Genomic DNA, 23340 nt, shown 5'->3' on the forward strand with positions numbered 1-23340 from the left:
TTAATAAGTCTCTAGAAAGGGGCTTGGTCAAAAGCTTTTGCAAGTTTAAATAAATGGCCTCAGGTGGTTGCTAAGGGACAGGGTGTTTCAGCTCTACTTGTGAAAAGTTCAAAATGGAAGAATATTTGCAGGCCAAGTTTTCTTAGTCCCCCAAGCTGCAGGAGGGACATTTATCTTGGCTGCCTTTAACTGTCTGCATGCTAGCTGCCTAAGCTGAGTTAGTTACCTATATCTTCATAGGCTATGTCTTCAGTCACTGTAGAGAGACAAAAGAACCTCCACAGGGCAGTTAATTTCCTCCTAAAAAGGTGTCTTTAGAGGTTTCATTTGACAAGATGCTGACTTCAATGACAGACTGGTTTAAGTAGTTTCTGCTCCTGAATTTGCAATTCCCATCCCTTTGGATGTGCTGGTACACCTATTGCTGGGATCGTGCTAGAAGAGGGAAACGGAATGGATTTTTTTTCATTTTTAACCTCACGAAAGACTCTTGTGAAAATTAAGGATATGGTTTTGCAAGCCTGCTGAGCTGATTGAATGGCTGATTGACACCGAAAGGTGAAGGTCTGGGTCATCTTCCCTCTGCCTCTCTAACGGAATGGTCTGATTCTTCCTTACATGTCCAGTTTCCATCCTCTCTCCGTGTCAGCACAAAGCTCCTGTACTTGCATGATGAACTTGCCAGGGAAACTATCAAATGGAATACAGGCACTACCAAACATAATAATTTCTTTAGATACACTGTGACCTTGATTTTGTTGTTGCACCCACCAGAATGATAACACTGGTGGTCACAGAAGAGAGCATGGAGGAGGTTGGGCCAGACCACTTGGTAGTAGTGTGTGTTTTCATGAATACAAAATGCCTCACGGATCTAGATCCTTCATAGACACTGGGTGAAAGTTAAGGTTATGTCATGCCTTGAAGAAGATTGCCCAAGGCTGTAGCCAGGTATTCAAAACCTGATTGAACACTATCCTGGACAATTTGGTCTATCTGGCCCTTATTCAGCAGAGCATTTGGGCTAAATAATTTCAAATGTTGGTGCTTTCCAACTGTACAATTATTCCTTGATTTGTGGGACTGTTCCACAAAAAGGCTCTTTTTTACACTTGGCACATCAGTTGTTAAAGTCAGGATTAAAAGCATGGTTCCAAAAATAGCTGTAATGGAAGGATTAAGAAGTGGTAAACTGGACCACAAAAGTGTGAAAATTGACTTTAGAGTGGTAGGAAATGGAAATCTTATAAACAATTTTTGCTGTCACAGTCGGTATCTAGTTGAGCAACCTTTAAAATAGTCTGGAGAAATTTTGTTCACTCCAGCCACCTATTTCACTTCACTGATTGAAGGGGGAGGCTTGATGAATAGCTCAGATTAAGTGGCTAACTTTCAGATGGCTAAAGTTTGTCAAGATGAGTGTTACTATAGGCTGCTGCTTGTTAGTGCTACTTGAGACCCAGAATGTAGCAGTTGTGAAGCATTGACTAGAATAGCCTCAGAGGGCTCAGGAAAAGCCTTTCAGAATATGGTAAAATAATTTCACTCCTGGGCTTGTTTTTTTGATGTTAATGTAATGCTTGGAAAACTTGTCTGATCACAGCACTTTCCTGATTTCCTGTCTCAAACTGATTTAAGTGGGGACTCCATTAGGACATCAGAAATGATGTGGTAATTTGGTGTGCTCAGAGCCTCTTTACTTATTTAAAGAGAATTAAGGCAATGAGTGAGCCATCCATTATTTATTGGTAGCTCTTAAGAAAGCACTATGGTAGATGCTTTTGCAGACAGACATATCATGTGATTGAAAAATTAAAGTCTGTGGGTGACAGTTTCCGAAAATTGTTTCAGTCTTTCGAAACAAAACCTTTCCAAGCTTTGATAGCTTTGAAAAGATTGCTTTGGAAACTCTTTCTAAATTTTATGAAGTGGTATTTTCAGATGGCACAAAAAAGCCACATAAATTCCTCTGCATCCTAAGATGCCCCGATGTTGTACATCCTTAAATGAGGAAAGCCAGAAGGTAGGTAACCCACCTGGTACATAACCTAGCTTTTATGCAGCCTTCAGGGATGAACTGTGTCCCTGATTCAGTGGCTAGGAGAGAGCAGGACCATTATAGCCTTACCTCCTACCACCTTTGTGACTCACTGATCACCAGGTACTTCCTAAAAGCAGAACCTCCTCAGGGAGGCTGCAGATGTGGTGAGTCACAGTGAAGAAGGGATCCAAGAAGAGGTACCCTTTCCTTATCTATATGCAGAAGTCTCAATCCCAGTTTTTCTTGCCTTCTTGCCAAACCAGATCTTGTTAGAATCTGACCCATGTGTTGCTGTCTAATGACAAAAACCTACTTACAAATTACCCTTCTTATACTTAGTGTACTTAGTATCAGAAGAAGGTAGAATGTATCATGTATTTATGAGATGGAGTCAAACTGATAACCAATGGCCCTAGAAACAGTGTAAGTTACAAAGATACTTAGGCTAAAATGTTAGGCTGGGGACTCATCCTAGCTCTGAATGCTTGCATTATTATGATTATGACTGAAACAGATGTCTACATGCACTCTAGAGGAAGGGGTTCCTGGGCTCTAATTCATCTGGGTGATTTGAATCATCTTGTTTTGGTGCAGAAACTCCAGTTTGTGCACCAAAAGGTTTCTCTCAGTTGACTGCAAAGGAACACCAGGTGGTCACATCCATGTGGAACTGAGTCCCCTCCCGGTGTACAGCAACTGCAGCATGTGTATGTGTGTATGTGTGTATTGTACCTTTCTCTGTGTGTACGAAAAGTCTTCCATAAAAATCAGATTGTTGCAGCACAGCATATGTAATAAAAACTTGAATTCAACTGGACTTCAGGAAATGAGAAAATCAGTGTGTTACTAGAGGAAAAACATGAAGGAGACATTACTGGTTTAATAGCACCAAGACTAAATATAACTGCTGGGCTGTTCTTTAGACTTCTGGAAAAGAGGTCCAGTCTGTTGTTCCTATGAGTATTTCACTAAAGAATGCAAATCCCTTGCCAGGTGAGATATTTGCTTTTAAGTTTCTGCACAATATGGAGCCGTTCAAAGTCATATTCCAGTCTGTTATTTGTATATGTTGCAATACTGCCTATTTTTTCTAAGTGTCTTACCAATGTGCATAAAGGTCATTACGTGCAGCTTGAGCCAACTGAAGAGTCTCCATCTGTATTTGGAAATCACAGAACTGCTGTGTCTCTACATAATTAGTTCAAGCACGGAGCCAGACTAATAGGACTACATAGCTTCCAGATTGCATCTGACTGGCTTGGAGAGATGGAGACATCAGAAATTTAAGCATGTACTCTGTTGGATTCAGGAATGTCTGAGTGATATCAAAGACTTTTTTCGGGGTTTTTTTGGGTTTTTTTTGGGTGTTGTTGAGTGTTGTGCAAAAGAACTAAATGAAAACAGTCACTGGAGTGGATGAGGTCTACTTTCTCTGTAACTAGTTATGGCCCAGCACTGAAGTGTTCAATAGAGAACTGAAATCCTTAGAGGAGATTGGAATTTTGCCACTGGGTTTTCCTGCTGTAAATATCACTAACTCTGTGTTGTGCAGGCAGTCTTCATTGTTTTGCAGCATCATTACCTGACAAAAACTGGAAACTTGCAACAAACAGAAAATCAAAGGACATAAACCCAAGGTACCTTTTTTTGTTTCTGTGTGGTTTTGAAGGACCAGTTGCTCTGCACCAGCACTGGAAATGCTTCAGTTTGTCTTAATGCATATCAATACAAAAAACAATCATTATCAGAAAGTATCTGGTTTCCATTGGCACAAAAAATTAAAATTAACTAACTGTTGTGGTATTTTTAAATATTGTTTTGGGCTTTTTTCTACTTTCACAAAACCTGGTTATTTTTCACCTATAACAAACAAATGAATATGTTTAGCATTTCTCCATATACTTTTACTGTTCATGGTGGAAGCCCAAGAGGATCTTTATTTTGTAACTTTTCCCATGAAAGTCGAGCTGATGACGCAACCCCCCCCCCCCAATCTGAGACTCCTATGAAGAGTGTCTGGACCTTTCTGAAGTTTTGCCTGTAGGAAACATTTAAAAAAAGATGAATCTGCAAATTCTGCAGAAAAGAGCAGTTAGTGAGTAGTCAGGAGGTCTCCTGATCTGGTGCCTCTCCTACTCTTTTCAGCCTTTTGTATGGACATAATCTGTAGTCTTGTGAGCATGCATCCATGACCTTCAGCAGCATCCCCAGAAAAAGTAATTATTATATTTAGGCACCAGGGACACAATTTGCTGATGCCCTGAATAAACAGTAAAGAATCTTATGTTACTGGCCATTAGGTTTGAAGATTTCTTATCTTTTCTCATTCTACATGATCTGTAAAGGGAGGGGACATGTTTAATGCTGCATCTTCATAACTACAGGAGGAAAATAGGGAGCAGAGGAGTTTCTTATTCCCTTGCAAGAGCTTGTGTTCGAAGCTGGAGTCTCAGCCAGTGTACATATATTTTAATTCATTTGTAAAAGGTCATTTCTACTAATGAACTTCCTCAGAAATTTCCCTTTGGCTTTACAGTGTAGACCCATGAGATTAAAGTCCTTGTGCATGGCATGAAAGATGGGACCTGGTTTAATTGTAATGTGTTGTTTGCTGACCATTAAATAAAGGTGAAATAAATTGTCCATTTCCTGTCTCCAAGGCTGGTTGTTTGAGCATATTACTCATCTGGGGAGAGTGCACTGTATTGCCAAGGCTGAGAGCACATACATTTATCATTAGTAACAGCACAGGGATGAGATGCTTTCTTGTAGCCTTGTCTTTTGTTTGTGAGATTAACTTGTTTTCAACATTGCGAATTCAATGTTAGGGAACAATTCCATACTCTGTCATTTAAGAGCTGAATATCATTTTCCCTCATGTAGAATGCAAGTTCCTGTCCCGAGCAGTATACTGTTGAGATTTTACAGTTGTTATTTGCTACTGAAATGGTGTATCAAGTCTAAATATGAGGGAGGCAAGATCTCTTCACTATGGGAGTAGGTTCATGCTTTCTTTGCTCTCTTCCATTGGCTCTATTTTGTTTGCCAGTGAGAATATTTCCTCTGCTGAGTTTATGGACTTGGGCACCTTTAATCCAAAACCTGACATTGCCATAATGTCATAAATGTCATAAAACCCTGAATCAAAGGCATTTGGTATTTTGAGGTGTGGAGTCTTTTTAATCTCCTCTGATCCTTGCCCCTCCTGTGACGTCTATTTATTTGGGTGCCAAATATGGATTGAAATGCATGATATTGTTAACCCTTTGGCTTTAAATGGTGATAGGTTTGTTACCTGCTATGACAGGGCGGAGAGATGGGACAAAGGAGTGATGCAAATTAAAGTGAGCAATTATTCTGCCTAGTCTGGTACGGAGTCATGACTTTGCTTTGTTCAGTGCCTAAGGAGATTCCATAGAGACTTCTTAAAAGTGAGGTATGGGCAGGTGCAGGTGAAAAGGAGTGAGGAGAGCTTCATTACAATTTTTAGGCATTGGGGCAGAACTTGCCATCTGACTTCCAGCTGGAGGTCCTGCAAGTTCCAAAGCCAGGTTCCAAAGACATTGGTGTTTTTGATCCATGTGCCCTTACCAGCCACACTGCAGTGAATCCATGGCAGCCAGAGGTCATTTTTAGCCTTGCATCTCCAAAGAGGCCCTTGGGGAATATTCAGCCGCTGCAAAGAAGAGGACTTGTGTCTTCTAGGTGCTTGTGCCCATCTTGCTAAAGGTTCCACACTTCCCAGAACCTCCTGGTTTCTCTGTGACAGAGGACAGAGCAGTCCCTTTGAGGCAGTGATGCTTTTATTCCCAGTCTCACAGAGGACAGTGCAAAGTGCTGGTGATACAGAGAGGAAACCTGAGTGAGGAGGGAATGCAGAGGCTGCCTTGAGTCTGAATGGCCTCACACCAGTCCTCACCCTCACACATTGGACGATGAATATTACATTTATTTCTGTGTAACAAAGGATCCAAATTCTTACTGCTTCAGGTGAAAAAGTTGGAGGCAGCTCCAGGGCACTATGTGAAAGGAAATAAAAAATCAGTTGTAAATTATTACAACCCAGTGGAAAAAGGAAAAAAAAAATCAAACCCAGCAAAACAAAACCTCAGACCATTGTCTTTTATTACAATGCTAAATCAACAAGAAAGAACATAGGTGATTTGTCAAGGTGGAATCCACATTCCTTACAACATCCAAACTTTCTTTCGTTAGAATTTCAGTAATCTGATCAAATGATTTTGCTTTATTAATAAGGCTTTATGCAAATGAACCCCCCAAAGTGCTAGTTCCTGCTCACAAGAAATCCTGTCTGCATGGAAATGGAGTAGTTGTGTAACTCTCCTTCTCAAGGTGAACACAATTAAATGTAAAAATCCTAACAGACCCAGGGCCCTCAAATCTCTTTATATAGCCACAGTGATAACTGATAATACTTAATGCTCTGATAGACTTTCATCTGTGTTGTTGAAAGACAGCACAAAGGCAAACACAAACATACACAGCTGATCACAAACAGCAAAAAGAAATTTGAACTGCGATGTTGAACAAAAGCTTTGTCCAAAATCAGGTGATGAGCAATTCCAAGCATAGAAAAAACAAAGTTTTAAAATATTTTAATGTCAGCTGCACAATCAATATTTTCCATATATTGCATATCCCATTTTATTGCACTTTCTGTTTTTGTTAATTCCCAGCTCACCATAATGCTTTGGAACACCTTCAGCAAACTTACTCATTTGTAAGGAAGATTGCCTCAGTGATTGCACCTGCATAGAAAGGAGAGGAGAGGAGACCAGAGGAGACCAGAGGGAGACAAGGTCTGGGCAGCAATGGGAACCTCTTTGTAGCCGAGTAGATCTTTTGGGAAGAGAAAGAAAAGATTTGATGGAAGCTTTCATGTTGCTTGGTTATGAAGCACATTGAAATGTAATATAGGTATAATATAGTATAATACTGGATGGTGGTAGACAAGTGTGGAGGGGGCATGATCTGTGTGGCTGATGTCTAGAGGAGACACAGACCAACTGTACCACAGAGGGAACCCAGAAGGTGCTGAACCTGAAGACCTATTAAGGCTTCCTGGGGGTTCCTTCAGAACTTTACTGAGAATACCACAGCTACTGGAAGAACCAAAGACCTGTGAGCAAAGGAACCAGAAAATTCTTCGGAGTTAAGAGGGAGATGGGTTAAACCTCTTCAAGAACTGCTGTTTTTTCATTAAAAATGTTTGAATATTCAGGTCTTGGAAGCATAATTACAATGCAGGGGCTGGGATGGCTCAATCCAGATTCTGTGTGGGAGAAAGATGCCAGGGCATACCAGATCATCAATTAGACTGTGGCTTCCACAGGTTGTGGATATTGTGTTTTACGTTGGTTCTCTTTCCCCTCCTTCCCTAAAAACATGGACTAGAATGTGAAAAAAAAAAAAAGGTAAAGTTTAATAAAAGTTGTAATATGTGCTAAAATTTACTGAATAGCTTCTACATAAGGGCTAAGTAGGTAGGATTTTTTAAGCCTGGAAAAGAGGTTACTGAAAAGGTTATGTGATAGACTTAAAAAAAAAAGTGAAAGAAAGAAAAGTGAATAAAAGACTCTCCTATTCATTAGAAAAACTGAAGGGCATCAAAAAGTATTAGCAGGCAGTGAGTTCAAAACAAACAAAAGGAGGTGTTCCTTTACCCAGGTAGTGAGAAACGTGCATAGCATTGCTTAAAATGCTGAACTGTCTCTTTTATGAGAGTAATTCATGGCAGGAAAATTCCCCAAGGGCTGCTGAGTATAAGGGCATTGCCTCAGGCTCAGAAAGTCCTTGAGCTGCAGAGTCTGCAAGCCTGGAGAAATGATCTGGAGAAGGGTCTGTAACAGACTTGCTCTGTCCTTCTTCAGATGGCTGGATGGGAAACTAGGGGGGTCCTTGACATGACCCAATAAATCCCTAATTTTCATCTTACAGTTCAGGAAGAGCTTCTATCCCACAGCATCTGTTTCAAAGACCCATCTCTAGAAGGATCATCTCAAAACCTTTACAAATGTCTTCCTGTTCTTCCACACGCACGTTTTGCTGCTTGCTGGTTTAACCACATGGATTGCACACTGCTGTGGCTGTGGCCTGGGAGGCTGGTGAGTACAAAGGAACAAAATCCTGTGCTTATGCTTTTAAAGTATGTTTGGAGTGCATTTTAAAGCACCTTTTTTTCTTTATTCCCTCCCAGTCACAAACCCACTGGTGAGCTAAGTGCACTGGGTTTAATTGTATGTGTTTGTGATAGGGGAAGCCATGGAAAGGTAAAGATAGCATAAGCTGCCATGGGAAATTCCTGGGTCCAGTGTTTTTCAGAGAGTATTGCAAGGACTGTCAGCCCCTGATATGAAGATAGCCACTTCAGAGCTGCTCTAATTTATGCTTATCTTTCTATGGGCTTTGGAAAACAAGTAACAGGAGAGCAGCACACTCCAATTATGCCCTTGATGCACTCCTTATCCTGAGGACCATAAGCACGACAGCCTTTATTCTCTTTGCTCCTTGTGTCTGCTCCTTAAGAAGGCACAGCAAAAGGGAGAGAGGGAGGAAGGGAGGGGAGCCCTACATAGGTAGCAGAAGGGTGATTTCTCCTGGTTTTGATTACCTTTGGGATTTTTCTTTCTTCTTAGATTTTCATATTTCTAAAAATGCAGCATCTTAGTGGTTAGCAAAGCTCACTTATTTTGTCAGAGTAAGATGAAATTTCCAGCATAATGGAGAATCAAGCCTGCTAGACCTTTGCAGGCAAATTGGTCAAGAAGATTTCCAGAGCTGCTTTGTCTTGTCATTTGGAATTCCTCCATTCTCACCATTATCAATTCATCCTCTATATCCCACATCCTCTTTTCTATTTCACATCGGCAAAATGAACAAGACATACCATTCTTACAAAAATAATATATCAACTGGGGACTGACTGAGATGTGATTTCATTCCTCACCACCTTCTCCCTCACTCTCAGAAATGTTTATGCTTTCATTCCTCCCCAGCCTGCCAGGAGCAGCCACTAAAGCATTTAAATGATGAGTCTGTAGCTGGGGAGAGCAAGAGGGTGGTCTCCTAAGCCTGGTTGGGAGTTATTAGTCCAGGTTAATTACTAGGGGAATTTATGTAGCGAGCATCCATCAAGGCTTAGACACATCAGATTCTGCTGTATAAACTGGCCTGTGCCCAAACTGCATAAGATGGCTTTTGTCTTAATATTGTTACAATGATTTGCTAGCTGAATGTGTAGCTCAAACATATTCTGAAAATGGGAAACTCTGGCAAAAACCATCAAATATTCCATGATTGTGAATGTCAGTGTATATTGAATGGAATAAACTTGGACTGCCTGGGGTTAGTGATAAATTATAACAATTTGGAGCTGATGGGGTAAGGTCCAGCAATGGATTGTAACATGCTGCCTTTGCTTAGGGTTACTGAATCATGTCAAGGAATTATTGAGTCAAGGATAGTATGCATAAGCCAGTTTTTCTGGTGGGACTGAGGCAACCTTCTAGACCAAAGCAGGTTTGTAGTATTTCCTTTATCAAAGCAGAAGCTCTTTTAAATACTTGTGAACAGCTGAGAATTACTCCCTGCTGGGTCTGACTTCTTGAGAAGGCTATATTTGTCACATAAAAGTGATTGGGTGGTCCATGGTAATAAATAGTGTGTGTAACTCTTCCATACAAGATACTAAAGAACCAGAGGCAAAGAGCACTGCAAAATATAAAATTATTAGAAAATAATTAGTTGGTGCCCAGGCTAAAAATGCGACCTGACCTCATCATCCTCTGTCATTTCCCTTGTCTCCCAGTTCACCACAAGAAGCAGCTTCCAGTTCATCCACAGCTTTCCTCTTGGGCTCTGTGGAAAGCATCTTGTTTGGCTCAAGCTTAGGGGGGGTAAGAGACAGTGGGTTGGCTCTTAACCCATCCTAGACAGACAAGGGTGTGTGGGATGTGGGCTGGACTTCCTTCCTTATTTCTTTAAGCACCTGCCCTGTGCAAGGGCATTGAATGCCAGTCCCCACTGCGGCCATCACACCCAGGATGCTGGGCCAGGTGGGAATGTAGGTGGGCTTCAACCCTCTGGTCATGTGCTCATTGAACTGGGTGCAAACTTTGGCTGAGGGGATTCCTCTGGAATGTGAAATTAGGTAAAATTATTTAAAATTATTTAATGGCAACCAGAATCTGTTCATGAAACTCAGTGACCTGCAGCTTAACAGTTATAGTAACCAAATGTATTTTAAGAAAAAGTCTGAAGAAAATCAGACTATTAAATGTTACACAAACTCACCCTTTGCTTAGTAAAACCACACTGTTTAAACTTGTTATAGCACTTCCATGTCTGCAAGATGCAGAGTGCACAGCCGTGGGCTGCTGGAAGGGTCCTGTGGCACACACCCAGCTCCTGTGACCTGTGGCAGCGATCACTCCCTGCCCGTGTCCCCGGGCGAGGCGATAAACCTGCAGCGTTTGGGCTGCCTGGCAGTCGAGGAGCCCCAGTCACCAGCCCACGTTCCAAGAGCTCCACGTCCCTCCTGCCAGCAGCACAGAGCGGAAAATCTGCTGAATGCCTGCCTGGCTCAACTGGCTTTTCCTATTAACATTCCTGCAGTGTAAACCTCGGCAAGTGCCACGTAGCTGGGCGTGGGTGGGAAGAGGGGAGGGGGGGAACCCAGGCATTCCTCTTGTGATGGGACAGCAGTAATGTGGGACAGCAGTGGTGGCTGGGACATCACCTGCTGCTGCTGCTGGCAGGGGACGAGACCAAAGGCAAGAGGAGGAAATTTGGCACAGGGGGAAAGTAAAGTCAGGGAAGAGGGAAAGCTAGGGATATAGAGTCCACAGGTAGCTTGTATGTTTTCTATCTCTGTTCCCCACCCTCGCCACCCTCAGATACTGTCACTCGTAAGGATCATACACTGAACCACGCCCTGGTGCAGCGGTCTGAGGAACACCGGAGAAGGGCCAAGGGCTTTTGGAACAGCCCCATGAGGGGCACCACAGGGTGCATGGGGAGGCACATGCACAGGGCTCTCCCCTCTGGCAGGAACAACATGTGATGAACTGACCACCCCTATTCTTCTCCTTGTGCTGCTGGGGTGGGAGGAAGAGCTGGGATGGAGGAGGAGTAGGGGAAAGGTGTTTCTAAGATTTATTTTACTTCTCATTATTTTGTTCTGATCTTGTTAGTAATAAATTCAATTAATAACCCCATTTTGAGGCTGTTTTACCTGTGATGGTATTCAGTGAGTGATCTCTCATGAACCTAGTATCAACCCACAAACCTTTGCTACAATTTCTCTCCTCTGTCCCTTTGTGGAGGGGAGTGACAGAGTGGCTTTGGTAGGTGTCGGACATACAGCCAGGGTCAAACTACTACACCCTCCTCTGAAGAACGAAAAAGAAGTGGATACTAGTGTGGTTATCAGGGAAAACTTCATTCCCTCAGGGCCAGCAGATCTCCTGTGGATGGAGATGAGGTTTATAGCATATGAAGACTGTGCAGTAAGGTCGAAGGTTGTAGATATGTTGATAACTATAAATTTTATGGGAGAATTCTTCCCAGCACCCTCCAGTTTTATGGTGGAAAGCTCAATACTTCTGCTCTTGCTGGAGCATTGCAGAGTGAGCTCTGTGCATCAAGACTGACATTCCCAAGTGGGCCATAATCTGCTCTTACATAAATAAATAGTATGCAGCTGTCACAAAAGCTTTCATGGATTCAGGGCAGAAAAAAAGAGAGGATGAAGATATGTGGCCATTAAAATACTTAATATTCAAGTGAGCCTGATGTTCTGTGGAGCTGACCCAGAGTGTTTTCTTGTTAGGAAGAGCAAAGCCAGCCAACTGGATGCTTTCCTTTCAAAGTAAGTGACATCTCTAGCTGATGCTCTCTGGTGCCCTGTGCCTGTGTGCTGGAGGTGAATCAGGCACTGTCTAGAGTGTCATTGTAACACAAAGCTTCAAGTGTCATCCTCAAACCATGAATCTTTTCAACGTCCTTCAGCCAATGAATTGACTGATTCCCTCTTGTCCTGATTTGCTCTGTGATGCCCATCAAATATGACTTTTTCTATAGTCTTTGTGAAGTCTGTAGTTACCCCATGGAAGGTAAGAAGAACACACCTACAATTAATTGATCAGCTTTTAAAATATTTGAAACCCAATAACAAGTAAATAAGCTTAAGGGACTAGTCTAAAGACAAATGATCAAGAATGCATTTGTCTCAAGGTTTTTGCCAGTTTGCAGCTGGCAATTTTGGAGGCTGTGGTTTTAGACAGAACAAATGTGGATTCTACCTTGGTTAACATACAATACAATACTAATGTAATACCAATTACAGATAAACATCTTAATTAAAAACTGAGGAAAGCATGCTTTGATATTTTCTAGAAAGTAGGATTGGAATGTAATCTGAGTCTTTACAAATGCAATAGGGAATAACAGCTAATCTTGATGTTCTGACAAATTCCTCATAGAAACAGCATTTATTTTGAAACAGCAGAGCCCTTCTGCACAGGAGTAGTTCTGTCTTCAGAAAAACTGCCTACCATCTTGACAAGAGAAATCAGTGTTTGCACTCAAACACAAAACATATGACTGTTTAGTATGTCCTGAAATGAAAAGCATGTTTTTCAAAAGGAGACTAAAAGGCTTGTCTATATATTATTGAAATGTGACAAATGCTTTACACAATAAGGATGTTGTGGTCACACAGTCATTTAATTTTTGCTTGCTTCTCACAGATACCTGTTATTCAGTGATAGCTGAATTTGGACACAACACAGGCAGAGTTTCTGAGTTCCTTGCTGCTCTCTGGGTTGGGTGGGTAAAAGCAGGAGAATCCTAGCAAAGTCCTACTGGAGACAGTAGAGGTCAAACAGCAGTCAGGTGTAACATTTGGCCAGGAGGTTTCCTAAGTATCACTCCCCACATCCTCAGGTGCTGCAAACACAGTGAATCACTGAGCTCAGTGGCCTGTGTTGGTTTCTCCTGGGATGTTCAGGTCCTGCTTTTCTGGCACCTTCTGCAGTGGCTTTTTATGCATCAAAAGGCTCTGAATCAAACCTCTAAGTACTATGTAGGATGAAAAGTACAATGAATTTAGGAGCAGCTACCCAGGAAGCTAACTTAGCAATAAGAACTTGATAATAAAAGTGCTCGATGAGAAAGGGAACTGAAATCTGAGAGTAGTTACACGCCAACAATGGAGCACAGAGGAAATGTTTGAGGCTTTCAGATATCCCAGCTGATTTTTGATGCTGAAAAGATATCAGATAGTCGAAGCTAGCTGCACACTGGAGACTGGTATGAAACATGCTGCAAAGTCTGTCTTCCAGCTGAAAAAACAGCCAAGCTATTACAAGGCAATCTGGCTAGCATTATACCTTTTAATATATTTCCAGACTAGGTTCTGAAATCCCCAGAGGATCATGAGCCTCCAAGGTCATAAGGGTTTTGACCTTTCTTTCATTGCCATAGCAACCAAAGCTGTCTTTAGTGTTTAAATTAGTTAATCAATTGCAGTTCTTGATTTATGCTCATTGGCAGCAGCCATCCTTGGAAGTTATTTCTTGACTAATACGTGCTTTTATCACAGGAGGGTATTCCCACACTCTGGTTTAATAAGACCCTTTGATAGAGGAATTTACTTCATCATCTGAATTCAGTACCTCATCTAGAGCCAACTAGTGTGAATTACTGTTATAGTTTAGTTTTGGTGTTTTGTTTTTTTTCTGCCTAGAATCATCTTAATTCTGGTTTACATTCCCTTAGAAGGAGATGGGGGTCACTTGGTTGGAAAAAAACACAGGCTCTAATTGCTTCCATTTTATAGAATGCTCCACCTTTCCACTGTATGTGAATGAAATTGCAATGCAGAAATAAGTTAATCACTTCAAACAACTCTTTTGAATGAGATCAAAATATGAATCATTAACTGTCATGGTCTAATAATCCCTGATTCTTCTGATATGGCATGGAATAAAGGATTAAGGTCAAGGTCATCAACTGAAAAGCCCTGAAATTCAGGACTATACATTGGTTTTACTGTGTGGGTTTGGGTATATTGCTGGAGCCCTTGGCAATGTGCTTCCTGGAGCTGTAACATGCAGCTAACACTTACACTGTGCTCATATGGAATCAGAACGTTTAAGTGGTTTCCTGCTTCTCTATTTCTTCTGCTGTTAAACAGATACTTCTGCGGAGGTGCAGCTGCTCAGTTCTGCCTGGCTTAACAGAGGCACAGGCTTACAGGGATGAGAAGGGACCTCTGGAGTTCTCTAGCCCAAGCCCCTGCTCAAAAAAAATCCTGCAGGTTATTCAGGCTGTGTCCAGGTGGGTTTTAAATACCTTCAAGAATGGAGATCTCAAAACCTCTGGGCAGCCCTCAGCATGACACTGCCTCACCTCTGCAGAGATATATTTCTGAGGACTGCACTCTCCCACCAATATTTGTTTGTACAGTAATATATTTTTACAGTTTTGCACTTAAACCTGCTTTGTCTCCCTGGACAATTGGTGAAGTCAGGCTTTGGCTGTGCACATTCTGAGAAATGCATGGTCTCTGTGGAAGCTCTGTATTAGAAGTAATTTCCAAATTCTGGTCAAGTTCTGATCTGCAAGTAGAGTTTTCTTTCTCTTCTACTCATTGGTAGCATCTTTAAGAACGACAAGCTTGGAGAAAGATGGGAATTTCATGATGAACTACTAGAAAACAAAGATAATGTCTTCTCTGTTTTGGGAAGTGCCCACAGCTAGAGTCCTGGATGTCAAGGCCAACCATATTTGGTTAAAACACTGAGCACATGGCTCTTGTAATGCCTATCAACAACACCTATTATTCATTGGTGTTTCGAGAAACTCATAGAGTTTGCAGTGCCAAAGCCCACGTGTTGCTGAATGGTGAAAAAGTTTTCAGTGATGCAGAGTGGAGCGTGCTGTTTGCAGAGCAAAAAAATAATCCCTGCAGTTCAGCATGGTGATGCTTTCTGTCCCTTAAACTGGTGGCCCCTGGGGACATGTTTGTCTGGGCTGGCTTCTGACAACATGACCTCATCATTATGCTAAACCCATGTTCTTCCTCTCCTTACACAAATAGTCTTGCAATCCAAATGAGCACACTCTTTGTTATTTTAAAGAATGGCTGGTACCAAAGCAAATCATTTTTCTTTTGATTAGCATTTTCAAAGGATAACCTTCGTGAATTTTCCACAGAGGAAGTTGCTTCTGCTGCACAGTGCATCTGGTTGAGTTTTAATCATTTAGCAATTCTTGGCCTCAAAATGCTACTGTTCCTGGGACTTCTTGAAAGCTGTGACATGATGGCCAGTGGGGACAATGCCTTTTTTCTGATGTGTGCTCATTGCAGGATAGGATTCATGTTTACGTCCCCTGTTTACTACCAAGGCAGCTGCTGTTGAGGGGAAGGTGAAACCAAACAAGAGGCATGTTTGTAATATGCAATGGCAGCACATCTCTGAAAGGCACAGGACTAAGTGCCAGCTCAGGGAATCAATAAAATAGAAATAACTTTTATATGCTTGCTTATGGCTTGGACATATTTCCCCTGTAACTCCGAGGACTTTAATTTGTCTAAGTGTTGATGCAACTGTGACCTAGAAGTTGAGGTTTTGCCATATCTATCAGGCAGTATCAAGTGAACTGACAAGCACTATATTTGCAGTTTCTCTGGACCAACACTATTCATTTGCAGAGGGATTAATTAGTTATGGTGCTCAGAGAAAGGATTTCCGTAGTAACTTAAGGAATGTATTGCTTAATGTAAAATAGATGAAGTGGGAGAGGGTATGTAGACTACGATGCAGCTTGCTCTTTTGTAATATTTAAGCTGATTGCAGGGATTCAGAATAGCTCATGTATCATTTTGGCACCCGTCCTGAGCCTTTTAATATGATCCTATTTTCTGACGTGACTGTGGCCGAGGGACCCAGGCCCTTTGTGGAGGAAGCAGAACAAGGCAAATGGTGCTGGCCCTGGGCCAGACACGGCGTGGTCAGTGGCTGACAGTGACCCTTGCTGCTCCAATCTGCACTGCACAGTTTTGGTTGGAGTCGGGATTTCTCGGGGCCACTGGGCACTGTTTAAAAGTAACTATAAAAACAAAGGCTATGGTGGTCTGTCCATAAAGAAGAGGTTAAACAAGATGATTTAGGAAGACAAGGTCACTGCACCTCAGAGGAGGTTTGTGTTGGATTTTTGAACTCCTTCTTGATACTTTGGTCTGACATGGGCTACATCTCTTTCTGTGGCAACACCAGGGCACCACAAGCGTGTATGGGATAAGCTATTCAGACCTTGGTCCTACAGGAAACCTTTTAAATTATTGTGCAGCAGCACCTCTTGTGAGAGTGAAAGTTTTGTGTAAAAACTACCTAACAAGGAAAGCAAGGCGAGAGGAACCTTGCAAATAAAAATAAGATTTAGTGGTTTCTCATTTCCAATAACTGGCACAGAAGCCATAGGATGTTATCTGAAAAGTCAAACCGAGGAAAAGTTACTGGATGAAGAAATCTGTGTTAACAAGCATATGCAAATTGAAAAAAGCAGAGTTTGCCTTTGATGTCCAAGTTATCTGTTAATTGTGTGCAGATAAGGAGTGATTGTCTCACATTGATTTCAAGTTGCATTTCCTTTCATTATCCACCAAACTTTGCTACTTTCCTCTTTTTTGCTGTGCACTTTGCTTTTTCTTAGCTTTCTCTGCTTTTCCCCTAGTTGTTCTTTATTTAAAGAAATTGCAGAAACTTCCTATTTCTGTCTTGCCATCTGGTCTAACTCCACAGTGGCTTTTGTGCTAGATCACTGCCACTGGAACAGCATAGCAGGTATGTACCATTTCAGGCACATACATTTTCCAGAAGCAGCTGTTACAACAGCGGGTTTTGCTTGAAAATGGAATTTCAAAGTCAATTAGGGTGATAGTTGCTTGGACCCAGGATATTTAAAAGTAAGGCACAATTAGACCAATATCCTTTTCAGATTTTTGAGGGGTTTATTTAAAGGAGAGGATTCAAATCCTTAAACCTATTATTCTCTTTTCATTTTAAGTATGAGAATTTAATAATATAATTTTCTCCTTTCCTTCTTACAGAGAAGCTCTGCTTTCCCTTATAGACTGCCTTCCCTTGCTGACACAGTATTCATCACTGTTTGTCCAAGTGTCGTCCTTCATGTGACTAATCATTTCCATGTGTTTTCCTTTTCACCTTCTCCCTAAGATCAGTGGGATATTCAGAGACATCACTGTGCAAGTAGTAGGAAGAGGTTCTGTTTGGGTAGTGGATCTTTTTTTTTCTAATCCTTGTTTTCAGCTGTTTATTCCCTCTCTTCTAGTTAGTGCACAGGGGCTTTCATTTTTCTCCTTCTTGTTCAATTTGCTTTAATACCCTTCAACATCCTCAGTTCTCAGTACACCTCCACCTCCCAAATAAGCCAAGATCTGAGATGATTAATCATGGCATAGCAGTTTATTTTCTCTAAGGTATACATAGCTGAGTAAGATTTAATGGGCTTCAAAGGACAAACTCAGAGAAACAGCAGGACATTTCAATTATCTCTTTGGAGAGACAGAGGAATTGTCAGGAAAGCAATAACTGTGATACAGATAGATATTGCAGTGAGGGGAGAGGATTTGCTTGCAAAAGGCATTAGCAGGGGACTCCCCTGCTGTCTGACACCTGACAACAGGGGTTGCTGCTGAAAGCCTGTTTTTAAGACTCGCTCTAGCCATGCTGTTCTCTTCATTCAGGGTTGTTTCTAAGCAAGTGAAAGCTCAAAACAAATTGACTTTTCCAAATTACCCGAGCATGGTGTTTCTTGTTGATTAATGAAAGCCCAGCAGCCAGTGAACCAGATGATGACAAAATTAGGCCCACACAGCACTCAGTCCAGTTCGTGCAAGCCTCTGCACCAAGCAGCATCCCTCCTACCCCTTCCCCCCACCAAGTAGTTGCTGTGTTGAAAAGCATGACTTTTAGTCATCCTTAAAGTATTTGGGAGCTTGCCCTGGGATTGCTGAAGACATTTTCAGGATGAGGGTCACCAAGGGGGGAATAGTGAGAGCCCAAACCAGGTGTTACCCTCAATGCCAGAGAGGTGCAAGCTTCTGTCCCCTGGGAAAGCTAAACCATACCCTGGGGGCTGGTTTCTGTCCTACTTGTGGAAACTTTTATTAAATATGAAGTACTTAAATAGTTGTTGCACTAGATGGAAAAATAGGTTTCCCCTCCCAAGCAGTCTCTCTCACTCTTTGTTTCACTGAATAGTTATTTCTTCCATGCAAGCCCAAGTGCTGGGACTCACAAGGGCTGACCTCAGCACAGGGCAGCTTGTGTGAATCTGCCAAAAAATGAGCGTTTTTGTTATTCAGAGTGTTGACACAGAAATAAATTTGTTTGGGATTTTTTGTTTTATTGGCAAATACTAAAAATACCCCAAAACCCCATATTTTTTACTTCACTTGATTTATAATAATTATTTAACAAGTCAATGATGTTTTCATTTTTGATTCAGGGGCCAATTATCACATAATCCTGCTAGAAATAATTACTCAATAATTGTTTCTCTCTTGCTGCACTTTCATTGCAGAACTGTTTCATTTTCAATTTTGGTGCTTTACTTACTTGACAAAACTGCCTTCATTTTATAGCTTAATGCTGTTGGACAACACTATCATCTGCTTTTTCATTTTGTAACACTGTTTAGCGCTAGATTCATGTAGGTAATGTATACACTGTGTAACAGCAAATAAATATCATGGGGTTTGCTGGAAGAAAGGTAATACAATATTTGAGAGCCTTGTTCACTGGAGAAAGGAAACTGTAATTGTTTCCAGAATACGCTTGCCCGATGACTTTTGAGCTTCATAGTGTGTGGGGCTGAGCTGCCCCTCTGCACTGCCTCCCACAGCAGGCTGGGTTCAGCCCTGGGGAAGGTCTGTAGCACAACGCCGGCTCCAGCTGGGAAAGAGGAGTGCGGCTCAGCCCTGGAGCTGCTGGCTGGGGCAGGGCTGGGAGTTTGCAAGTGGGAGCTGGCAGCTCCCCCAGTTTCTCTTTGGGGCAGCAGCATTGCCTTGTATGCCTGCAGCAGTTCGTGCAGAGCAGTGAGAGCTGGGGATTTGGGATTGGATTTCCTCCACCCTGGCCTCACGCCTGTAAGTCCCTTCTCTTCTACTCTGAGTATTAGTGGCTGCTAGAGCTTGGTGGATTTGACCTAACAACACGTCGTAGCCACAAGAATACACTCCATCCATCAAATACCTCGAGGGGGAATTGCTGAGTTCATGAGGGTGAATTGGTGTTCTAATCTCCACAGCCTGCAATGGTTTGGGTAAAGGAAGCTCACCACAAATCACAGTCACAGGTGTTTTTTTCTGAAATCCAGAGGTCATAACCTATGGCAAATAATTTCAAAAGTAAGCAGTGATTATGGTGCCTCACGGCTGGTGGGATCTCCTCAGGAAAGGCTGATTTCAGAGTCTGAGCACTTAATGCCAGCCCTGGCTTCAGCTGAAGCGTGTTAAACCCCCCTCATTTCATTAGTGATGCCTGGTGCAGCATGTGTGTCCAGACAGGCTCTGGGGGAGCAGCTCTGCTTCTCACCAATTAGTTATTGGAACAGAAATCAGGCCACCATTCCATGTTCATTAATTCTGGATCTTTGCACTGCAAAATCACCTGGCTGTACCAGGGGGATCCAGGACGGGCGCTAATCAATGATCGTATTCCTTTTGAGTTTGCCAAGGTGCACACTGAGCTTTGTGCTGGCTGTTGGGTGGCAGATGACATGTGGTCCAGCATGAAATTTCTTTAGGTCCTTTGAAACAAATTCTTCAAATAAAAAGTAATGCTTTCAAAATTTTAGTCCAATTTGAATAAATGTAGTGCATTTTTACCTGCTTCTTTATACTGTGTGCCTGTTGCAATTCTTGCTCTGATACAAGGCACCTTATAACTGAATAAAGAGTCTTGTAGACCCATGCCCACGTGTAATCCCACATAGTACTTCAAATTCTGAATACACCAGCAGCACCCCGTAACCACAATTCACGCTCTTTGCAGAAAATTTCCTTCTGCTCTCCTTTTACCAGCTTCATGTTTTTGTCATTTGCTAAACAGATTGAGGATTCAGACAAATAGCTTTCCAACAATAACTAAAGGTAGTAGCAGCCATGTCAAGGATATTATAAAATCCTGCTGTCTGTGCTGTTTTGCTTAATCTTGACGACACGGCCAAGGGAACCAAGCACTGAACAGAAGGGATGTAAAATCACCTAAGTCAGTAGAATGACAGATAGCAGGCTTTGTCCTTTTGCAGATCTTTATGAATGCTTAAAATTATGGCTGGGCTTGGATTAAGCACCATTTCAACCAAAATATTGCATTTGGGTCTTTCAGACACTGAGTCATTTGAAAGATGGGAGAACATTTAATCTTACACCCACACAGACATCTTCATTTCCAAAACAGGATCTCTGCTGAAGTCTAATGACTCTCCAGTCTGTGTTGAAACTGAATGCTGAAAGGAAAATACATCAGTCAGCAAGGGAATGCTAAAACTTACTCTGTATTTGTTCAAACATCATTGTCAGCATCTCTGGCTTTTGAGGATTTATACATGCTAAGTGTTCTGCACAATATTCTTTACAGCCTCCAAAATCTTTCCTATGCATTATTTTTTTAACTCTTTTTTTTTTTTTTTTTTTTTTTTTTTTTTTTTTTTTGAGTCCCACACCAATATTTGACTAGTCACTTCTTTACTGACTGAAATAAAATACTCTGATTTTCCACAAGCTTTTTCTCAGCCTGTCCTGGATTACTGATTTCCTTCATGTCTGATCCCTTTTGATAAGTCATTTGTCCCCCTTGAACTTGACTCAGACAAGCTAGAAAATAGAATGAAAAATTGAAGTTCTGGAAACTGCTTACTGTGTCTCCTATGAGTTCTCCTTCATAGATGTAGTTCATTTCTGTTGTGCTTGACATATCAGGTGGTTCTAACAGCTTTCCTCTTTCAATGGCAAACTTTTCTCGAGTACATTTTTCATGATCTGTGGAGATTTTGTGTGAATGTTGTACTTAGTCACTGTTAAGGCAGACAGTTATCAGCAAAATAAAGGGATGGTTTTGGATGAACTCTAATTTGAAATAATTTTGAGCCTGGTTAATTATGTCACTTCTTTAACAGACTTGGCGGTGTCTGAAGGTGACCATAGCTCTCATAAGGATCAGAGTATCCTCTGCAGCCTTTGGCAATGCTGGGACTGAGCTCTCCTGAAACTATCCCCAAATAATCATCTTACTTTCACATGGCAGCAGACCAAGAAGCCAAGAGCTACAGAGAGTCACAACAAGACCTAGTTCACGCAAGCAGCCATCAGCTGGGAAGCTCACACGATGTTATTTTACCTTCTGAGTGATGTTGTGTATGTGCCTAAGAGAATGGCAACCTTCAGGGAAAAAAATGAGGTCCAAGCCTTAGAGGTGGCAGCTGCCTGGGCTTGAGGTGTCTGCTCTGGAGACCTACTTGAATATCTGCCAGCAGAATGAGCCACCTTACAAGGTTTTGTAATGTGTGTTTGCCTACTCTGGTAAGCCTGCATCGAAATGGCATTTGTGGATTTGAGAACCCCTGGGGTGACTGAAGTTGCAGAGGCTGTAACCCAATCCTGAGGAATTACCACTAAACCCACCCCCTCTGTGACTCTAAAACCCCATTCATACAGCTGCAAGCTGGCTCAGCTGAGCTGTTCTGTTGCTGCAAGCCTCCCTCCATCCAGGTGTCTTAATGTCACTGGGGAGGGTCACACAACTGTTTCTGCCAAGTGAAATAACTCAGTGAGTCTCTGCCTTCCTCTAACCATTATTTGTGTCTCACTGAGTCCTGGAGAAATGAGTTTAACTTTTCCTGTGGGGAGGCATGAGATCCAGCAGCAGATGTTTTTTTCCCCAGCAGTTTGATCCCTGCTTTTTTTTTTTTTCTTTTTTTTCTGAGAAGGGACAGTTTCTCTTTATTTTATTTACATTAGTTTTCATCACCTGCTTTTTCCTTTTGTTAGTGAAAAAAGAAGAAGAGCTGATAGGAATTTAGAGCAGAGGGTAAAGTGGCAAATGAAGTATTTTCACTAGCTGCAACTCACTTTGAAATATGGTTTATAACATAACCAGCATCTGTGTGTACAGAAGAACAGTGAATGATTTTGTCCTTTCTGTTCTTTGGCACTGACCCACTACAGCTTCTTTCAAACCCAGTTTTTTAAAGACAGAAGACTGCCTTGGAGAGCAGCCTTTGATGCACAGGCATAGGCACCTGTGCTGTGCTGGGAGCTGCTGGTTTGTTATGACCCGGGTAAGAAAGGCACTCAGGCTCTGCAAAGAATCACTTCAGGTGCCATTTGGTGGATCCAACACTATAAAGGCAGTAGCATAAATAATCTTGTCTGCTGTGAGATGCCAGGGATGCTGAGCTGTGTGTGCAGTGTGGAGCTCCAGTCCAGGTGCAGCACTCCAGGCAGACCCTCTCTCTGCAGTGCTCACCCCGTTTTAGTAATTTCAGCTCTTACAGGGTGTTCTTACAAGAAAACAACTCCATTCATCATTTCCATTGCCAAACAGAGAGAGGATATTCACGTGAGATAAAGGCAAGGCCACACAGGTGTGTGATCACTGGCACAGAGTGGGAGCTGCCTCTGGGATCCCCCACTGTCATCACTCAGCTGAGTCTACCCTGCACCAAGGGAGAGATGCAGAACAACACTGGCCTGAAATGAGTCTGCATTCCTCATGCATGGCTTTGTCAAAAGGTTCTAATTTAAAAGAAGTGTCTTAAATTTATTTCAGCAGCAGCATTGCTCTCTGCACTGTCATGTGTTGGCTAATACCCTGTTAAGCTCTGTGCTCTGTAGAGGGTTCTTGTGGTGGATTAGCTGAAGTTTTATCTGTTCCTTAGAAAGAGTATATCATTGTCAATATGTTCAGTTTCTCTGAAAAATCAAACCATTTAATATGAAAAAGGTCGTATTTATAATTTATTTCTTAAAACAAAATCAGGGATGAAAAATACTGAAATAAAACAATCCAAACTTTCAGATTTTTTAATCCTATAAAATTTCAATACATTGAAAGTCACAGATTTTTAATAGATTCAAATTCTTCTGAATAAGTGACAAAAAAACCTATTGAACTTGTTATTGATGTAGTTTGACATGATAGTTCTTTTGTTCAGTTGCTCTTTTTGTATGATTTCTTAAAAATAGA

General features: G+C 41.7%; 1 protein-coding gene and 1 long non-coding RNA gene across 2 annotated transcripts in view; one reads left to right on the forward strand and one right to left on the reverse strand.

Annotated features, from left to right (window-relative positions):
• The window catches only part of LHFPL6 (LHFPL tetraspan subfamily member 6), a 135958-nt gene that overhangs the window by 67179 nt on the left and 45439 nt on the right, over positions 1-23340 (forward strand). The gene's annotated exons all lie outside the window — the stretch shown is intronic.
• On the reverse strand, positions 19974-21844 carry LOC135295491 (uncharacterized). The gene is made up of 3 exons (XR_010357606.1): positions 21493-21844; positions 21013-21134; positions 19974-20602 (listed from the first exon to the last, which is right to left on the reverse strand). It is a non-coding gene; the product is annotated as an uncharacterized LOC135295491 (long non-coding RNA).

Source organism: Passer domesticus, chromosome 2, assembly GCF_036417665.1.
Source record: "Passer domesticus isolate bPasDom1 chromosome 2, bPasDom1.hap1, whole genome shotgun sequence".
NCBI lineage: Eukaryota > Metazoa > Chordata > Aves > Passeriformes > Passeridae > Passer > Passer domesticus.